We start from the raw sequence: 21,173 nt of genomic DNA on the forward strand, positions 1-21,173 counted from the left end.
GTACGCATGCTCACTTGAGGCGTTCTTCCCTTACCAGCGCAGTGCTCCCAGAGGAAGCTAAACCAGTTAAACTACGCCATTTTGCCTCTTAGTGGGCATGCTTGAGTCCACTCACCCAACTCCTGATATCTTATTCGTAAGTTGCTAATCACCAATTTCAGATGTTTCTATTTATTGGGAGACAACCTTTCCCTGGCGCTGCGACCAATTATTATTTTAGAGAGATAGCTTAACAACCGCTTGACCATCACCTGATGGTCCCCTGACATTCCTGGTGGGGGCAGGGGGCCTCTCCTGTTCCTGGGGCAGGCGCAGCTCTCTCTTAGCTCTACCCTGTAGCCCCTGCTTCCACCATAACAGTTCACAAAGAACTGGCAAACCCTTGAAATTTCCAATTTCCCTTCTTTTGCCATTTTCTGTAGGCTGCTATGATTCAAGCCAGAGAAAGCTGCTGCCTCAGCCCCCACCTCCATCGCCGCGGGGGTGAGGCCCCAGATACCTGCCTGGCTTCTTCAGCCCTCCCCTTGGCTCCTAGCTTTGTGCTGAATGGTCCTGCCTTCCCACAATGCCCTTATCTCACCAAATCTTCACCCTGAAGCCATGAATTAGAACTTCTAGCTGACTAAATGCAGTATCTCTCAGAAATCTGTCATGTGTCCTTTCTGCTTCTCGTGCCCAATTAAATAATTAGCATCACTTTACAAACTTCTCTGGGCTAGCCCTAGAGCTCAGCTCTAACACCACCCAGATCTCCAGGTAAAGCCTGGCTATACCTCCTATCCTTGTTTTGTTGCTGATAAATAAGCTTTTTATTGATCTTGCAGAAAAATTATTTTTCTAATTTTTTTCTCTTTTGCCTTCCTATCTTGAGTTGTGCCATGACAAAACACCACCAACCCCATTTTCCAACCCTTACATAGAGGTCCTCTTCCGCCTTCTCCCTGTGTGCCCAGCATGGTGTGAAAACACAGCCTGAAAATATTCTCTCCAGCTTCTTCTGTCAGGTTCCCCACCCTTCTCCATCAGCATTCTTAACGCCACAGGGATTCCTTCCAGCCCACTTTGGAGTACAGTTTCCCTCAGGCCACAACATTTACTGTTATTTTATAAATAAAACTTTATTTTACTGGCGGTTGGTAAACTGAACGAACAAGTACTATTTATAAAATAAATACAGAACAACATGATACAACAGCCAGCATTTTTTCTTTTTTTCTTTTTTTTGAGATGGAGTTTCACTCTTGTTGCCCAGGCTGGAGTGCAATGGCGCGATCTCGGCTCACTGCAACCTCCGCCTCCTGGGTTCAAGCGATTCTCCTGCCTCAGCCTCCCAAGTAGCTGGGATTACAGGCATGTGCCACCACGCCCGGCTAATTTTTTGTATTTTTGGTAGTGACAGGGTTTCCCCACGTTGGTCAGGCTGGTCTCGAACTGCCGACCTCGGGTGACCACCCGCCTCGGCCTCCCAAAGTGCTGGGATTACAGTCATGAGCCACTGCGCCTGGCCTACTGCCAGCTTTGTTTCTAAAGGGCATTACAAACATTGCCCTACTGGTGTTAGTAAACATACTTGTTTTAAAGGCTCAATTTTATCAGAAGAAACCTAGAAACAGAAACTGGAATGGTGTAAAAGGCTCTACCCTATGATTATTTGGTTTTCCCAAACCTAATTTTTTTTTGTAGATCTATATACATTAGCTATTCTTTATTCTTTGAAAATAGCACTTTAACTTAGCGTAACTACCTAATCCCCATTTACTCATGAGATTTTAGAAGAGAGGAGTTCAGAAGGAAAAGTTATTCAACTTAAAACAAAATCTCTAAGTAAATGATGCTTGAAGCAGATGAAAAACCAGCTGACCTACTTCCATTACTTAATTAAGAAGGTGGAATCAATATACAAGTGTTTGCTAATTTTATTCATTTGGTCAGTTACATTTATGATATTCAGTGATGTCTGTTTACAGTAATGTATGTGTGTGTATATATATATATATGTGTGTGTGTTTATATATATATATATATATATGCAGACCCTTTTAAAGAACAGGTTCTATAATTCCCCAAATCCTAGTATGGCTAACAGCTTCCTGGGTCTATGAGACCCAGGATCAAGTTTCTCCTTTGATGTGTCTCAGAGTGTGGCACATCTAGTAGTATGTGAGATGACATTAGGAGGTACGTGAACACATTTTAAAATTTTTAATAGGTAAATATGTATGATAGATTAGGAAAAAACATAGCTAGCGTATAGAATTCCTGATTTCATGGGTACTGTTGCCTAGGGTGAGATTAAAGTATAGCTAGTAGATTCAAAGATAAATATTAAGTGGAAAATATAAGGGGTAAACAGGTATGACAAAAACCATGAGGATGGTACAAGAATGTCTGAAATTGAGAAGGCCCTGCTCTCCCTTTCATGCTGCCTAACACATCATGATTAAATAATGTGATGCCTCATCCTCATCCATCCTTCTTGCGTGGTGTTTTTGTTTGTTTGTTTGTTTGTTTGTTTGTTTGTTTTTGGAGGCAGAGTCTCTCTCTGTTCCCCAGGCTGGAGTGCAGTGGCTCAATCTTGGCTCACTGCAACCTCCGCCTCCTGAATTCAAGTGATTCTCCTGTCTTAGCCTCCTGAGTAGCTGGGACTACAGGGGTACACCACCATGCCTGGCCAATTTTTGTATTTTTAGTAGAGACAGGGTTTCCATGTTGGCCAGGCCAATCTGGAACTCCTGACCTCAGACGATCCACCCACCTTGGCCTCCCAAAGTGCTGAGATTACAGGCATGAGCCACTGCACCTAGCCCGTCCTTTGTGCTTTGTGTCAAATGGTCAGCCACAGGTATAGCAAGTTAACTTCGTGGCTGGCTCACTGTGCCCCGCTCTTTCCTGCAGAGCTGGAGCAGTGAGGCAGAATCCACCTGCTAGACTAATTGCATTGTGTTTGGGTATCAGAAAAGGCCATGGAGCATTTATCTGTCCAGTGTCCAGTGAGTTGATTTGGGTTTGTTTTGCTTTTAAAAAAGAGGAAGAGGGTGATAGTGATCTCCTCTCCAAGAGCCCTAAGCAGCTGACTTCAGGGTGTCACGGGGTCTTGCCGGCCTGGAAGCATTTCAACACCAGGCTCAGGTCCCTGCAGAGCAAATCCCATGACTCCAGTCACTGTTGTGCCAGAATTCTGTTGTGGGCAATTCAGTTTAAGTGAGCAAGTCTTGAAACATCTTTTTATGTTATAGGGATTTTATGGGAAGAGAGGCTTAATTCTGCAGGATTTGATTTATTTTAGTATTAATAATTTTTGATTATTTTTTCTAGAAAAGGTGTGAGATGACTTATGAAAATATATACAGGCTGGGTGTGGTGGTTCACGCCTATAATCCCAGCACTTTGGGAGGTCAAGGTAGGCGGATCACTTGAGCTCAAGAGTTTGAGACCAGCCTGAGCAACATAATAGCTGGGCATGGCAGTGTGCGCCTGTAGTCCCAGCTACTCACGAGGCTGAGGTGGGAGGATCACTTGAGCCCAGGAGGTGGAGGTTGCAGTGAGCCAATATCATACCACTGCCCTCCAGCCTTGGTGACGGAGCAAGACTATGCAAAAAAAAAAAGTAAAGAAAATATACACAATAAAATAAAACTTTAGACAAGTGGATGAGAAAACAGAGGCAAAAGGAAAATGAGGACAGGAAAAAGAAAATGGAGCCACAAAATGTGTGCTCTGTGGGTTCTATGCTTACTGGCAGTGCTGGCAGAGTTGGTTCTTAGCTTCCTAATAGCAAGATAATGAAGGCAACAGTGAGCTCTGTGGCTCACAGTGTCCCTAATTTCTTTCTTTCTTTCTTTCTTTTTTTTTTTTTTTGAGACAGAGTTCTGCTCTGTCACCCAGTCTCGAGTGTAGTGACACGATCTTGGCTCACTGCAGCCTCGGCCTCCGGGATTCAAGTGATTCTTGTGCCTCAGCCACCCAGTATCTGGGACTACAGGCATGCGCCACCGTGCCCGGCTAATTTTTGTATTTTTAGTAGAGGCGGGGGTTTCACCATGTTGCCCAGTCTGGTCTCGAACTCCTGGCTTCAAGTTATCCACCCACCTTGGCCTCCCAAAGTGCTGGGATTACAGCTGTAAGCCACCGTGCCCAGCCGCTAGTACTTTTTTTCTGAAAAGAGAATACAACTGCTCAGGAGAAGGCTAAGCATTCTGTGTGCTGAGATCAGAGAGAAATTTCTCACGTACATGTAATGCCTTCAAAAGGATCCTCAGTGAATTCCTTTGGATGGACCACAGTGACTTTCCAGGGCTATTTCATATGATGTCCTTTTGCAGAATAGGGCGCTTCAGGCCAAAGTGAGTATGGGAAATCAGTTCTACAGGGAGCCAAGATGATGCCCTTTGGGGACACATCTCAGCTTGTTAGCTGAGTGGGTTTTGGAGGGCCTGATGGGTGGTCAGACCTATTATCACTGAGCAAGCTCTGCAGCATCAGTGAGTTCAGGAAAGCATATTAATAACTGCTGGGCTTCGGTGCTGTGTGCTTAAAGGTGCTGAGCGAGAGGCAGGGTTAGGACTGGCTGCATGAATTGTGAGATCCAGGGCAAAATGAAAATACAGGGTTCCTTGTTCAAAAATTAGGAATATCAAGATGGTGACAACAGAGCATTAAACCAACTGAAGCTCGTTTCTAAGAGTGGGGCCCTGTGGGACTGCACAAGTCACACCTCTATGAAGCTGGCCCTAGGCAGGAGAGATGTCCTCATGAAAAGTCGAAGAACCTGGTGAGGACACAGCCTGAAGAGAAGGTCAAGCCAACCTGCATTCTGCTGAGCCCCAGACTGCAAACAGGTTCCTAAAGACTATGTCTCTCAAATCCCAAACTTGGGTGTGGGAGAAATACTACTTTATTTCTCATAACAAGTTAATTTTTGGCTCCACACCTCACATTACAAGGCTGACAGAAAGGTAAATGAGTAAACAAACCCCCACCACCAATCACTTCCTAAAGCCCAGTATCCCCTGCAGTTTTTGCATAGGAAGCTTTATTATTTGAGTTATTCAGGGTGTTTCCCCATAACGATCTCCTGCAAGAAATATTGGGGAGAACAGGGACAGTGGCATGTAGCCCCACTTGGTCTAACAGAGTGTTTTAATGAGAGCTGGAGGAGGAAGGTCAGTCTCTGGGTGACAGGCAGCCACTGGTGGGAGGATCCTGCCCCATTAGATGCTTCTCTGCCACCTCAGACCCGGGTGGGCCCAGCTCCACCTCCCAGGCTAGATGTAGCCAGGCCCCAAAGCTCAGGACGTTTACAGGAGGTCTAGAGCAGGAACCACCAAAGAATCAGAACTGTTCGTTCATTCAATGCATGTTTACTGAATGCCAACTAGGTCAGGCACTGCTCTTGGGGCTAGGGATACAGTCAAGAATAAAACAGACCCAAATCCCTGCTCTTGTGGAGCTCATATACTACTTATGGAAGACAGTCTGTTTTTAAATGAGTCAACCATCTTGTATCTAGGAAAATAATAAGTGCTATGTTAAAAAATAAACATGAAAGGAAATAGGTAATACTAGGTGTGGCTATTGCTATTACCAATAAGGTTGTCAATGACAATCTCACTGAAAAGGGGCATTTGGGCAGAATACGAAGAAGTCAGGAAGCGAGCCAGGCAAATTCCTGGGGGAATGGTGGCTAGTGCACAGGCCCTGAGGTCAGAAAGCCTGGTGGGCTTGAAGCATAGCAGGAGACTGTGGGGACCTTGAGCAGAGTGGGGTTGGTGCTAGGGGGTGAAGTCAGGGAGGGAGCAGTGGCTGCAGCAGGACTTGTGGAAGGATTAAGTGGCTTATTAGAGATAGAGAGGAATGAAAATTGGAGTTTAATTTTGGACACTTGATATTTGAGATGTTATTATATATCCACATAAATTAAGGTTAGGTTACCCATATGGAAAAAATGGACATCAATCAGAAGTTAACTCTAATTGAATCATAGACCTGCATGGAACTAAATACAGAAGCTAAAATTACTATTAAAATTCTTGGAAGAAGACAGATGAAAGTCTTTGTGACTTGGTGGAAGGCAAGGATCTCCTATACAGAACAAATAAAAGCATGGAATTTTCCTATTAACTTGATAAATTGGACTTTATTAACATTTAAAACTCTTGCTCATTGAAAGATACCATTACGAAAACAGAGACGGGCCAGATGCGGTGGCTAATGCCTGTAATCTTTACACTTTGGGAGGCTGAGGTGGGTGGATCGCCTGAGGTCGGGAGTTCAAGACCAGCCTGGCCAACATAGTGAAACTAAAAATACAAAATTAGTTGGGCGTGGTGGCGCACGCCTGTAATCCCAGCTACTCGGGAGACTGAGGTGGGAGAATTGCTTGAACCCGGGAGACAGAGGTTGCAGTGAGCCGAGATCGTACCACTGCACTCCAGCCTGGGTGACAGAGCGAGACTCCATCTCAAAACAAAAAACAAAAAACAAAAACAAAAAAAAACAAGAAAACAGACAAACCAGAAAATGGGAGAAAATATTCACAGCATAGAAAACTGTTACATTTTCATAATAAGACAAGTAACCCATTGTTTTTAAATGGGCCATCTATTTGAACAGATGCTCACACAAGGATGTATAAAAATGGCCAATAAACACATGAAAAAATGCCAATATTATTTGTCATCAAGTATCTGTACTTAAAACCACAATGTGATACCATTACCCATTGATAAAAATCGCTAAAATTTTAAAATTTAGCAGTACCAAGTGTTGATGAGGACGTGGAATAACTAGACATCTAACCATTGCTTGTGGAAATGGTACAGCTGCTTTGTAAAAGTTTGGTGTTTTTGTAAAAAGTTAACCATGCACCTACCTCCAGTAAGACCCAGCCTTTCCACTAGGTATTTTTCCAAGAGAAATGAAAATATATGTTCACACAAAGACTTGTACACAAATGTTTATAGCAGATTTATTTGTAATAGCCAAAATCGGGGCGAGGGTGTGGACCCATCAACAGGTGAATAGATTAATAATTAGATATACCCACACAATGCAATACTATTCAGCAATATGAAAGAGCAAACTTCTAATACAAACAACAACATGAATCAATCTCAAAATGATGCTGAGTGGAAGAAGCCAGGCACACAAGCATACATATGGCACGACTTCATTTGTGTAAATGAAAACCAATCTACAGTGACAAAAAGATCATTAGTCCCTGGGGCTGGGAGACCCTGTGCAAAGTGACACAAAGAATCTTTTGGAGGTAATAGAGATGTTTTCTATTTTGATTGTGGTTGTGGTTTCATAGGTGTGCACAATTATCAAAATGGATTGAATGTATGTTTACTGTATGTAAAATAATCCACAATGGAGTCGGTGAGAAAAATAGCCAATTCTATAGGCCCCTTCATGACCTCTCCCAGATGTGCTTTTACCCTTTTCACTCCAGACCTTTTGCTAATGGGCTAACAGGACCATAGACAAAGGTCTCCCTTTGGATCCAAAAAGGATTATAATAAGCTGGACAGTGACTCTCAAGTGGCTGGAGTTTTTTGTTTTGTTTTGAGTAAATCTAGGAACATTCTACTACGAGATCTGAGAAGGTTGTATCCTAGCCTAGAACACAGCCAGAGGCGAAAGCTTGCATGCTAATGTCTTACTGAAATATGCAATCCAAGAGAGGCAGGAGTGATAGAAAAGGAGACCTGGGTCAGGGAAGGAGGGAGAACAAAGAGCAGGGGAGGGACTGCTGAGCTTGTCACAGCTTGCAACAAACACAGCAGGTTGCTCCTTCTCACAGGACATCTCAAGAGAGGCCAGAGAAACCTACTGCATTTGAAACAGTCTGTTGTTGGGGAGGAAAGGCGAGTCACTTATCTGCTGGCTTCTTTCCGTCTTCTCTCAAAATCCCCATAGGGTGTCAGCTTCCCAGTACTGCTCCACGTTGCGGAAGCCGAAGTCTCTGTCAGTGGGCTGTGCACATAGGCACTCCTTGGTCTGTGGTGGCCGAGTCTGTGGCCAGGGCTTTGCCACAGTGGGAGGAATGGGAGCTTTCACTGAGACCACTCACACTGGGAGGGAAGGTCACTAGGGTCAGCAGGTCTGGGAGGATGCCAGGCTGGTCTGGTAGAGTTGGGTGCCTGCAGTCTGTGCACAGAAAGCTCCCTATATCTGGGTAAGTGTGGAGTTTCCAAAAAGGGTAATGGAACCCAAGGGACACTGCTGTGGTGGTGTTCCCAGACCCAGCGAGACTGACAAGAGTAGGTGCACTAATTGGAAACAACTTTACCCTCTTTTGAGTGTTACCAATTCTACTGGGTTGAATAGTGGCCCCCCAAAATACATCTTCACCCAGAAGCCTGTGAATGGGACCTTATTTGGAAATATGCCCTTTGCAGAGGTAATCAAGTCAAGATGAGGTCAAACTGGATTAGGGTGGCCCCTAAATCCAATGACTGGTGGTGTTACAAGAAGAGAGAAATTTTGGCCAGGCACGGTGGCTCACATCTGTAATCCAGCACTTTGGGAGGCTGAGGTGGGTGGATCACCTGAGCTCAGGAGTTCGAGACGAGGCTGGCCAACATAGTGAAACCCCCTCTCTACTAAAAATATAAAAATTAGCTGTGGGGCTGTGGGCATTGAGTGCTCACCGGAGAGGGAAGAAACAGTAGCGCTAAGCATAGCTCTGGTTTTTCTGGTCCACGATGGTCCCAAGTGAAAGAGACATTTCTGCTGATATATTTAGCCAAAAACATTGCTCACTAAAACTACCTATTCAGAAATTACTCAGACAGGCATTCCCTGTGATTTAAGAGTCCATTAATTATTTTGTCTTCTGGAATGAGCCATCCAGCCTAGGGCAGTGTTATGGCTGAATTGTGTCTCCCCAGAATTCACATATTGAAGTCCTGCCCTGCAGTGCCGCAGAATGTGACTGGGTTTGAAGATAGGATCTTTAAAGAAGTGATTGAGGTGAAATGAGGGCATATGGGCAGGCTGTAACCCAGGGTGATTGGTGTCCTTATAAGAAGAGACTAGGACACAGGCATGTGTATACATAGCAAGAAGACGGCCATCTGAAAGCTAATGAAAGAAGTCTCAGAGCAAACAAACCCGCCAACACCTTGATCTCAGACATCAGCCTCCAGAACTGTGAGAAGTAAATTTCTGTGATTCAGGGTTCCCAGTCTGTGCTACTTTGTTATGGCAGCCCTAGCAAACTAGTACAGGAAGCATCCTGGTGGCAAGAGATCACTTCGTTGGGAGCATCAGACATGCCTCAGGCAGGATCAGAAGTTGCACAGAGGCTTAGGGCTTGGGAGTAAATGATTTTTAGTTTTCAGTTTCCCTGCTCAGGTCTATTAGCGGAGATGAAAATATCTAGGATCACTTCTTAGGGCTCCCAAGGACCCTCTCCTGGAGGGATTTAACAAAACAGAACCCAGGAGAGAAGAGGCAAGGGACAGCCAGGGGGCATATTATTCCACACTCATGGAGCTCAGGAACAGTGCCACCTATGGCACTTCCTATTGACTGATATTTGAGAAGAAGCCCAGGCTGCCCTTTGACCTCTGTTTTTGGTCCAGAGAAAACGGATGCAGCTAGGAAGCCTTGCTCAGTGTGCAGCTAAATTGAGGACACATTCCAAGATGCTTATTGGCCAGTGGCCAAGGCCCCTCAGCCAAACCCCACTTGCCAAAAAAAGGAGACCATGACCCAAGTAGTGTGCCCAGAGCAACAGCTGGACTATTGTGTCTGGCTGTGAAATTCGAGTCCCAGGTCAGCACTGGCCAACAGGCTGCTGCACTTAGATGTTATAGCCAGGGAGGAACCAAGTCAAAGTACTGTTACTTGGTGAGGGGAGCAGGAGCCAGAGCCTGAGTTACTCTGAGAACGTATCCCCACAGCCTCTTACCAGTGGGGGAACTGGAGAATTGGTGGAATCCACCCAGCCTCCAGACAGGAACAGCCTCTATCAGAGAGCTGACAATGTTCCAAGTTTACCCCCACCCACTCACCCCTAACCTCTGCAAAGAGAAGGTTTGGGACAATTAGTGGGTGGAGAGCCCAGTGACCCCCCAGTTTTAGCTAGGGGTGGATCCCTTCCCATAGAGTATCAGGGGCAACCAACCTCCTCCCCTAGAATCCTCAGAGGGCTGACTTCAGGAAGAAGGCAGCAGGGCTGGGTCAGTGATGAGGCTAATGTTGTCATGGAAGGAGAGGGAAGTTTTCTGAACAGAGAGGACCCCACCGTGCAAAGTGTAGGAGCCAGGGACAGCTCCTCACAATGTGTATCAGGAAACCATCTCACTGCAACTGACCTACGACTGGCTCAGTGCATTCCAGGAGACCACCTCTCACATAGCCCAGCGGGACCACCAGCTCTTCTCTATCACTAAACATGGGGGCAGGGTCAGCCCCACCCTTAAAGAGTCGGGAGCTTGTGGCTAAAAGGAACTGTCTGTCTCTTTGCCCATTTTGTCCCTTCACCTCCTCCTCTGTCTGCTGGTGGGATGAGCATATCTTTCAGGATAATAATCTATAGGAGGTAACCAGTATTAGAAAGAGAGAGGTTTGTTGATGTTGAAGCTACTCCAGTCTGAAGAATGGGAATATCTGTGTGGTTACCAGCCTTGGACACAAGGGCACAGCATGAAGCCAGAACTGGATGAGACAGAAGATGGGGGTTAGAGGACTACCGAAGGTAAGGGATTACAAGCATTTGATGGACACAGACTCTCTCTCTATGGATTTGCCTCTTCTGGACAGTTCATATAAATGGAGTCATACAGTGTGGGTCACAAGATGTGCCTAGCTTCTTTCATCCAGAGTAATGTGTTCTTTTTTGTTTTTTGTTTTTTTGGGTTTTTTTTTTTTTTTCGAGACAGAGTCTCGCTCTGTCACTCAGGTTAAAGTGCAGTGGCACGATCTTGGCTCACTGCAACCTCCACCTCCCAGGTTCAAGTGATTCTTCTGCCTCAGCCTCCCAAGTAGCTGGGGCTACAGGCGCCCGCCACAACATTTGGCTAATTTTTGTATTTTTAGTAGAGACGGAGTTTCTACTAAAAACCCATGTTGGCCAGGCTAGTCTCGAACTCCTGACCTCAGGCGATCCACCCACCTTGGCCTCCCAAAGTGTTGGGATTACAGGCGTGAGCCACCATGCCTGACCTCACTCAGGGTAATGTTTTCAAGGTCCACCCTTGAAGCTCTTCATTCCTTTCCATGACTGGAAAATAGTCCATGGTATGGATATACCACATTTTGTTTATCTGGTCATCCGTTGATAGACATTTGGGTTGTTTCTACCTTTTGGCTATTGTGTGTAGTGCTGCTATGAACATTCATGTACAAGATTTTGTTTAAACTCCTGTTTTCAATTTATGGGGGTATAGGAGTGGAACTGCTGGGGCATGCAGTAATTTTATGTTTCGCTTCTTTTTTTCTTTTTTTTTTTGAGACAGAGTCTCGTTCTGTCACCCATTCTGGAGTGCAGTGGCACAATCCTGGCTCACTGCAAGCTCTGCCTCCCAGGTTCAAGCAATTCTCCTACCTCAGCCTCCCGAGTAGCTGGGATTACAGGCATGCACCACCATGCCCAGCTAATTTTTGTATTTTTGGTAGAGACAGGGTTTTGCCACGTTGGCCAGGCTGGTCTCAAACTCCTGACCTCAGGTGATCCGCCTGCCTTGGCCTCACAAAGTGCTGGGATTACAGGCATGAGCCACCGCGCCCAGCCATGTTTCACTTCTTTAGGAACCACCAAACTGTTTTCTATGGCAGCAGCACCATTTTACATTCCCACCAGCAACGTATGAGGCTTCCAATTTCTCTACATCCTCACCAACACTTGTTATTTTCCATTTTAAAAAATTGTAGCCATCCTAGTGGCATGGAGTGGTATCTCAGTATCTCATGGTGGTTTTGATTTACATTTCCCGATGAAGAGTGATGTTGAGCATCTTTTGTGTGCTCTTTGGCCATTTGTATATCTTCTTTAGAAATGTGTATTCCAGTCACAGGTAACGTTTGAAGGGAGCGTTTTGATTATATACCCTCAGACTAAAGACAAAAAAGAACTGTAAGCAGATATCAAACTCTATTAGCAAGTTGGTTTTTCATACAGGGTTGAAAATTCTGAAACTACTTTCTTTATATTCTAGGGTTAAGCAAACAAGTGATTTTGTTGTTGTTGTTGTTGTTTGTTTTTGTTATTGTTTTTGAGATAGTGTCCCACTCTGTCACCCAGGCTGGAATGCAGTGTTGCGATATCAGCTCACTGCAACCTCTGCATCCTGGGTTCAAGCAATTCTCATGCCTCAGCCTTGCAAGTAGCTGGGACTACAGGCATATCTCACCATGCCCAGCTAATTTTTGTATTTTTAGTAGAGGGCTTTGCCATGTTGGCCAGGCTGGTCTCAAATTCCTGGCCTTAAGCAATCCTCCCGCCTCGGCCTCCCAAAGTGCTGGCATTACAGGCATGAACCACCGCACCCAGCCACGAACAAATATTATATTGAGGATAACGAGAGCCAGGTTTCTCACTTTTGAACAGTGGATTTACAAGGATGAAAAGGGGTAAGATTTGAATGAGTCCTGTGATATTAGATTGGAATTGAAGGTATTGGTGTGAATGCAAGATTTTGAATATAGATAGAAAAACAGAATTACATGTGGTGCAGATACACAGACACACACACAAAGAAAGGACCTACAAGTAACAACACCCAGTAGCCATGAACACACCTAGCACCAAGGTCACAATTTCTAAATATCACACTGCACTGAGAATTAGGGCTCTTTGGGGAAATATCTGACTTTTCGGCTGGGCCAGGGAAAATACAAGATGAGCCTGGATCATGACAAAAAAGTAAGGGCTCAGTAAGTCTTGGGGCCATTTCAAAAGAATGCAGGAGCTAGCTCAAAGAGACCCTACTGGCCAAATATAGAACAATTAAAATAAATAATTACAGTATAAATTTTAACTCATCAAATAAGATAAGAATCTATCAGTCTAAAGAACAACAAACTTGGAGGACTAACACTATCTGATTTCAAGTTGTATTATAGGTAGGGCCCAGTGGCTCATGTCTATAATCCCAGCATTTTGGGAGGCTGAGGTGGGAGGATCGATTGTGGCCAGGAGTTGCAGACCAGCCAGGGCAACATAGCAAGACCCCATCTCTACAAAAAATATAATAATATAAATTATAATATAATAATAAAATAAATTTTAAAATAAAGATGTATTATAAACCTACAGTAATCAAGACAGTGTAGTGTTGGCAAGAAGACAAATAGCTCAATGGAACAAAATAGACTCCAGAAATAGGTCTATACATGTATGGACAATTGATTTTTTTTTTTTTTGAGACAGGGTCCGGCTCTGTTGCCCAGGCTAGAGTGCAGTGGTGCAATCTTGGCTCGTTGCAACCTTCACCTCCTGGGTTCAAGCCAACCTCCCACCTCAGCCTCCCAAGTAGCTGGGACTACAGACACATATCACTACACCCAGCTAATTTTTGTATTTTTGCTAAAGACAGGGTTTCTCCCTGTTGCCCAGGTTGGTCTCAAATTCCTGAGCTCAAGTGATCTGCCTGCCTCAGCCTCCCAAAGTGCTGGGATTACAGGCATGAGCACCATGCCTGGCCTGACAACTGATTTTTTTACTAAGGTGTGAAGACAGTTTACTGAAGAAAGGATGGTCTTTCCAACAAATTGTGCTAGAACAACTGGATATTTATATGTATAAACTGAACTTCGAGCTACACCTCACATTATATATAAAATGAACTCAAAATCAATTATATTTTAAATAGCTCTGTTGAGGTATAAGAGACAATAAGCCACACACATTTAAAGTGTATGGTTATATCCACACCCACGAAGAATGGCATTGTCACTCAGATAAGGAAGACTGCAAGCACCAGTCAAGTTTCAGTTGCAGAGAACAGAATCCAGTCGAGTTACACTAAGTAGTAGGAGACATTTTTGAGTATAAAATGAATTACAAGATCATTAAGAGGGCCAACAATGTAGCTGCTAGACTCAGTATCCAGGAACAACTCTTGGAGACACATCATAAAACTTGTCGCCAAGGGAACTGCTGTCCCTGCCACAATCAGCAAGCTGCCTCTGCTAAATTGGGAAGCCACCACTCCTTCCGCCAGCCTCAGAGCTGTACCACTTCTGGTGGGGTTTTCACTAACAAAACAGATGCATATGTCTTGCCTCTCTTCCTCATTAAATCAGTTCCAAATTCAAGTCTCACGTCTGATTGTCAAAAGCTAAATGACAGTCCAGGCGTGGTGGCTCACACCTGTAATCCCAGCACTTTGGGAGGCCGAGGCAGGTGGATCACCACGGGTCAGGAGTTCGAGACCAGTCTGGCCAACATGGTGAAACCCCCGTCTCTACTAAAAATACAAAAATTAGCCGGGCATGGTGGCGGGCACCTGTAATCCCAGCTACTCGGGAGGCTGAGGCAGGAGAATCACTTGAACCCGGGAGGCAGAGGTTGCAGTGAGCCGAGACAGTGCCATTACACTCCAGCCTAGGCGACAAGAGCGAAACTCTGTCTCAAAAAAAAAAAAAGAAAAAAAAAAGCTAAATGACATCTGGAACCCTGGCATCAAGGAAGTCTGGAAAATGTGTTTTTTTTTTCTGGCCTCTGCAATATTGAAAGGCATTCTTTTTGTTTGTTTGTTTGTTTTTTGAGACAGAGTCTAACTCTGTTGCCCAGACTGGAGGGCAGTGGCACGATCTTGGCTCACTGCAACCTCCACCTCCCGAGTTCAAGCGATTCTCCAGCTTCAGCCTCCCGAATAGTTGGGATTACAGGCGTGCATCACCACATCTGGATAATTTTTGTATTTTTAGTAGAGACAGGGTTTCACTGTGTTGGCCAGGCTGGTTTTGAACGCCTGACCTCAGGTGATCTGCCCACCTCAGCCTCCAAAAGTGCTGGGATTACAGGCATGAGCCACCACGCTCAGCTGTGGAAGGCACTCTTAGAGGGTGGTTGGGATAGATGTTGAGCGAGTCAATCCACAATATCCATCACAGTGTGGATGGAATCGATTTGGGAGAGAAAATCAGGAGTTCAGTTTTGAACACTATAAATTTAAGGTGTCATTTCGATATATGACTAGAGCTGAGTAGTAGGCAGGGAAATAAAATGCAGTGTAATGTAGTGGTAAGAGCACAGATTCTGGAACCAGTCTGCTTGGTTTCATATCATAGCTACCTCATTTATTAGCTGTGTGACATTGAGCAAGTATCTTAACCTCCCTGTGCCTCAGTTTTACCACCTGTAAAATGACAATAATAATGTTATTTAATAACCATTTATTTCAGTATCTTCCCGAGTAGTGTCATTATGAGAAATTAAATGAGTTAATATTTGTAAAGCATTTAAAACACTGCCTGGCACAAAATAACCAATGTATATTTGTTTGCTATGATAATAATAATAATAATTTTAATTAATAATGGTTTGTTTAATTATTATTATTTTAATTAATAACCTAGAAAATACACATACACAATACACAAATGCACTGCTTATTTTATTGTTGTTACTATTATCTATATATCTGAAGTTTAGGAAGAAAGACTAGGCTGGAGATACACATTTTTGGGGTCACCAGCACGCAGCAGGCTTTTAAAGCCATGATACTGGATGAGCTCACCTAAGGAGTACATGTAGCTAGAGCAGAGAAGAGATTGGAGCACTGTGACATCCAGAGGTCAAGGAGATGAGAAGGAACTAGCAAGGTGACTGAGCAGGAGGGACAAGGAGAAGTTGGTTCAAGAATCCAGGAAAAAGGATTGCAAGGAAAAGGGTGACCAGCAGTGCCTGATGGTGCTCTTAGTCGAAACAAGATGAAGCCCGAGAATGGACCATCAGATTTGACACAGTAAGAAGGTCATGGTGACAAGAGCTGTCCAATGGGAAGGTGGGAAAGAAACCCTGATAGCAATGGTTTCAAAAGGGAATCAGGGAGAGGGTGTGAAGGCAGCAAGTGTGGCCATTCTTTTGAGGAGCTGCACTGCAAAGAGGAGCAGAGAACTGGGAGAGTAGCTGACCAGAAAGAAAATGGAAACCTCAGTCCTACAACCACAGGAACTGAATTCTGCTAACACCATATGCGTTTGGAACAAGACCCTGGGATCTAGAATGAACACAGCCCACCTGACACCTTAATCACTGCCTGCGTGATGCTGAGCAAAGGACCCAGTTGAGCTGCGCTCAGACTTCTAACCCATGGAGATTATGAGATAATGAATTTGTGCATTTCCAAGCCGCTAAATTTATGGTAATCTGTTATGTAGCCCCGGGTAACTAATACAATGACTAAGTATAATGCAATATTAAGGAATTATTGTTAACACGTAACTGTTGTAATTTGGAGTTACGAAAAATGCTCTTTTTTTAGTGATGCATATGAAAGTGCTAAGGAAGTATCTGTGATTTGTTTAAAAATAAAGATAAAGAAGGCCGGGCATGGTGGCTCACATCTGTAATCCCAGCACTTTGGGAGGCAGGCAGATCACCTGAGGTCAGGAGTTTGAGACCATGTTGGGTTTCACCCAACATGGTGAAACCCCATCTCTACTAAAAATACAAAAAAAATTAGCTGGGTGTGGTGGCGCAGGCCTGCAGTTCCAACTACTCAGGAGGCTGAGGCACGAGAATCACTTGAACCTGGGAGACAGAGGCTACAGTGAGCCAAGATCGCACCACTGCACTCTAACCTGGACAACAGAGCGAGGCTTCATCTCAAAATAAAGAAAGAAATAAGTAGGATCAAGTGTGGTGACTCACGCCTGTAATCTCAGCACTTTGGGAGGCCAAGGTGGGTGGATTACCTGAGGTCAGGAGTTCAAGGCCAGCCTGGCCAACATGGTGAAACCCCGTCTCTATTAAAAATACAAAAATTAGCCAGGTGTGGTGGCGCACACCTGTAATCCCAGCTACTCAGGAAGCTGAGGCAGGAGAATCGCTTGAACCCAGGAGGCGGAGGTTGCAGTGAGGCAAGATCACACCATTGCACTCCAGCCTGGGTGACAGAGCGAGACTCTATCAAAAAAAAAAAAAAAAGAGCGAGAGAGAGAAATAAAGAAAGAAAATATGAAGAAATATGGTAAAATGTTAATAATTATTAATCCAGGTGATGGATATACAGGAATCATTATACTGTTTTATGTCTTAAATTTTCATAATAAAATGTAAATATATACATAATGATGTGTGTGTATGGGTGGGTGTGTGTGTTAGAGAGAGAAAAAGTGAGGGCCTAGTCTTAAGGCCCCTTTCTTCTCCTCCTGCTCTTCCTCCTTTATGTTGTTTCCTGATTGCCCTTTTAGTCTACCTCTCTTACAGGGCTGTCCCCTTTTGGCCTGCTGTCTTTCTGAAGATTGTACCTTCTAGAGCATATTTTCATAATCCCCTCCTCATAGAAGTTGTATTGAGCCTTTAATCTCCAGCCCTGTGTGTCATGGAATCTGGCGTGAGCTGACCCAGAAGGACAGCCACCTCCCCTCAGTAGGTCTGGGTGAGCCCCTGGGGGCTGAAGTGTCATTATACAATGGCCCTTATTCACAGCAGGGCTGCCTTTCAGGGGGCCTGGTGTGCTCTCCTCGTGCCAACCCCAGCTGTCTTTCTCACCATTCTGAGCTCTCCTCTGCCACCTTGGCCCAGGCCTTAATTCTTTCTCAGAAACCCAATTCCTTCGGCAGAAGCCACGTGTTCCGCTCAGGCCCCATCTGACAGCTGTGGCCCCTGGCCCAGCCCCATAGACGTTCAGTGTTCCCTTTCACAGGCCCTGGTGTGTTCCTGCCAGAAAAGTCCACTTCCTTTACGATTCTCTTTTTCATGGTGTCACTTTTTTTGGCCTTGTGCATCATGCCAATTCCTTGCACACTTGATGAAAGGATTCAGGGGCAGAGAACTTGAATCAATGGGGTCTTTTTATTTTTGAACATCAGTAAACAGCACAAATCAATTCAATGAGTTCAGCCCCCTCGGTTATTTTCGTGCTTACTGCAGTCTATGCCCCGCATTAAATCCCACTGAAAATGCCTCTTGTTATTGCCAGCTAATGAAGAATGTCGCTCTTTTTTCTAGGTTTGAACACACTCCAAAACATTGGCCTGAAAGATCAGTTTAACATTGGAAAGCCCTGAATGTAAAATCTTTAACTTTCCCCCTTAAACAGTTCATTGACATTATTCTAATCATTTTCTTTCCTCTGTGTTTTACTGTACTTACTGGCAGTATTTTGATCTGTTTGTTAGTGCAAAATGCAGTCATTTATTTTCGAGACTTAGGAAGATATGCCAAAATCTTTCCCACTGATTAAGTTACAGATTATGTAATTAGAGATTAAAAGGTACAGTTAACCTGTTGACTTGTCATAGTTGTACTTCCATCAAAGTGGCCCCTTTTCACCTTTTTTGGTCATTCTCAATATCCAGGCCCAGAAAGGACAGTTCACAGTATGTTTAGTGGCACTAGCAAAGAACGTAGACTGGCTGGGTGTGGTGATCACCCAGTGATCACACCCTTGATCCCAGAAGTTTGGGAGTCTAAAGTGGGAGGATCTCTTAAGCCCAGGAGTTCGAGGCCAGCCTGGACAAAAAAATTTTAAATAGTGAGACCCTGTCTCTACAAAAAGTGAGCTCTGATTAATATGCCACTTACCATTTTTAGTCAGAAATGTGGAGGGGCATGTTCTTTTTTTAAAAAAATGCATATATATATATATATATATATATATATATATTTTTTTTTTTTTTTTAAGAGACAGGGTCTTGCTCTGTTGCCCAGGCTGGACTGCAGTGGTGCATTCATGGCTCGCTGTTGCCTCTACCTCCTGGGCTCATGTAATACTCCCACGTCAGCCTCCCAAGTAGCTGGGACTATAGGTGCACACCACCATGTCCGACTAATTTTTAAATTTTCTGTAAAGATGAGGTTTCCCCGTGTTACTTAGGCTGGTCTTGAACTCCTGGGTTCAGGCAGTTCTCCCACCTCAGCCTCCCAAAGTGCTGGGATTACAGGCATGAGCCACTGTGCCCAGTCTATACCCATTACTTGAGAAATAAAACCACAAGAAAAAAAAATCCTAAAAAACATATTCAAAACAAAATCTGTATATTTTCCCCTGTAGTACGGAGTGCCTCATTTTATTTATTATTTATTTATTTATTTATTTATTTATTTATTTATTTATTTATTTTTGAGACAGAGTCTCACTCTGTTACCCAGGCTGGGGCGCAGTGGCGTGATCTCGGCTCACTGCAGCCTCCACCTCCCAGGTTCAAGCTATTCCCATGCCTCAGCCTCCTGAGTAGCTGGGACTACAGACGTGAGCCACCATACCCGGCTTATTTTTGTATTTTTAGTAGATATGGGGTTTCACCATGTTGGCCATGCTGGTCTCGAACTCCTGAACTCAGGTGATCCACCCACCTTGGCCTCCCAAAGTGCTGGGATTACAGGCGTGAGCCACCTGGTGGGCTGCCTCATATTTAAGGGGAAAAAAAGATAAAAAAAAAAAAAACCCACTAAACTTTTGTTCCCATTTGAAATATCAAGACATGAATTAAGTGGTGCAGACAGGTGGCTTCACCAGATACTGCTAACATCTAGTGAGGCCCTCTGCACAGTGAGAAGGTTCAATGGTAGATTCTGGAACCAGACAGCAGGGATTCAAATGCCAGATCCAGTACTTACTAGCTGTGTGATCTTGGACAAATTACTTCTCTCTGTGCCCTAGTCTGCTCATCTATAAAATCAGAACAATTAGAGTTTCTGCCCCAGGGGGTTGTTGTGAGTGTGTAGAATGCTTCGATTACTGTCCAGCATATGAAAAGCAATTGTCACAGTCATCATTATGTCCTGGGTGGATGACAGTGACTTTCTGGTCCAGCCTTCACAACGTTGCCAGAATGGTCTTCCTGGAAGTCTGCTCCTGTCCTCTCTCACATTCCTGCTCCCTAACACAGGATCTGCCTCTCCCCCTAGGAGGAAGTCACCAGGTGATAAACTACTTTCACTCAGAAGGCAGGAATGAGCAGGAAGCCTCCAGGTCACAACAGGAAACTGAGCTGCTTTTTCAAGATGTTCTTCAATTTTTTTGGGGGGGGCGGTTATTAACCTAGGTGAGGAGAGTTGAGTTCATTTCATTCCTCAGTTCAAGGCACATGCTTGTGATTAGTTGGCATAAGTCCCTTCCCTTGCTTTATATTTTATTTATTCCCTTTTATCCACTTTCCTTACTCCCACATCCCCCTACCCCACCATTCTGTTTCCAAGTATTTGTGTAAAGGGAGTGTTGTGGTGGTTAATGCCTGACTTCAAGTTACACGGCTGATGAATGGAGTGTTCCCCACACAGTCTTAAGATCTGTGCTGCCATGAGGACCTCTCATCTTCTCTTCTGACATCTGCCTGCGACCCCCTGGTGTGCATCCTTACATTTCATGCTCCCCTTCCCCAGGTGACAGACACCCAGGTTGCCTCCAATCATCCTCTGCAACGAACCAGGGAAAAGACGGATTTCTCGGAAGATGGTACCAGGAAATCTTGCTACTATGTGGATAAAAATACAGCTGGATCCCCACCTAAGTTACTCCATATGAAGTGAACTCTAGGTCAGGTCGATTAAAGATCAAAATATAGGGCGTGGTGGCTCACACCTGTAATCAGCACTTTGGGAGGCCGAGGCGGGTGGATCACCTGAGCTCAGGAGTTCGAGACCAGCCTGGCCAATATAGTGAAACCCCATCTCTACTAAAAATACAAAAATTAACTGGGCAAGGTGGCATACACCTGTAGTCCCAGCTTCTTGGGAGGCTGAGGCACCAGAATCACTTGAACCTGGGAGGCGGAGTTTGCAGTGAGCCGAGATCATGCCACTGCACTCCCACCTGGGTGACAGAGCAAGACTCCATCTTAAAAAAAAAAAAAAAAAAAAAAGACCAAAATATAAAACAATGAGATTACTAGAAGGAAATGTAGGTGAATGAATATCTCAGTGACCTAGGGAAAGAACCTCTCAGGCAAAACTTCAGATACATACAATTCCTTGAACATTTCTTCCATTCAGATTGGTTTTCCAGTTATCTCTCACCTCTTGGTCAGCCCTTCTCAACTGCTGAGAG

General features: G+C 44.4%; 1 protein-coding gene across 7 annotated transcripts in view; it reads left to right on the forward strand.

The window, feature by feature from the left end:
• GPNMB (glycoprotein nmb) overlaps positions 1–21,173 on the forward strand; it is a 62,073-nt gene continuing 40,900 nt past the window's right edge. For 4 of the 7 annotated variants that reach the window (XM_055115765.2, XM_055115769.2, XM_063605645.1 and 1 more), the window contains exon 1: positions 22–136. The gene's annotated coding sequence lies outside the window, so the exon portion shown is untranslated. Of the gene's footprint in view, positions 137–21,173 lie in introns of all 7 variants that reach the window. The other 3 variants (XM_055115767.2, XM_055115770.2, XM_055115771.2) reach the window with 2 other exon arrangements.

Source organism: Pan paniscus, chromosome 6, assembly GCF_029289425.2.
Source record: "Pan paniscus chromosome 6, NHGRI_mPanPan1-v2.0_pri, whole genome shotgun sequence".
Lineage (NCBI taxonomy): Eukaryota > Metazoa > Chordata > Mammalia > Primates > Hominidae > Pan > Pan paniscus.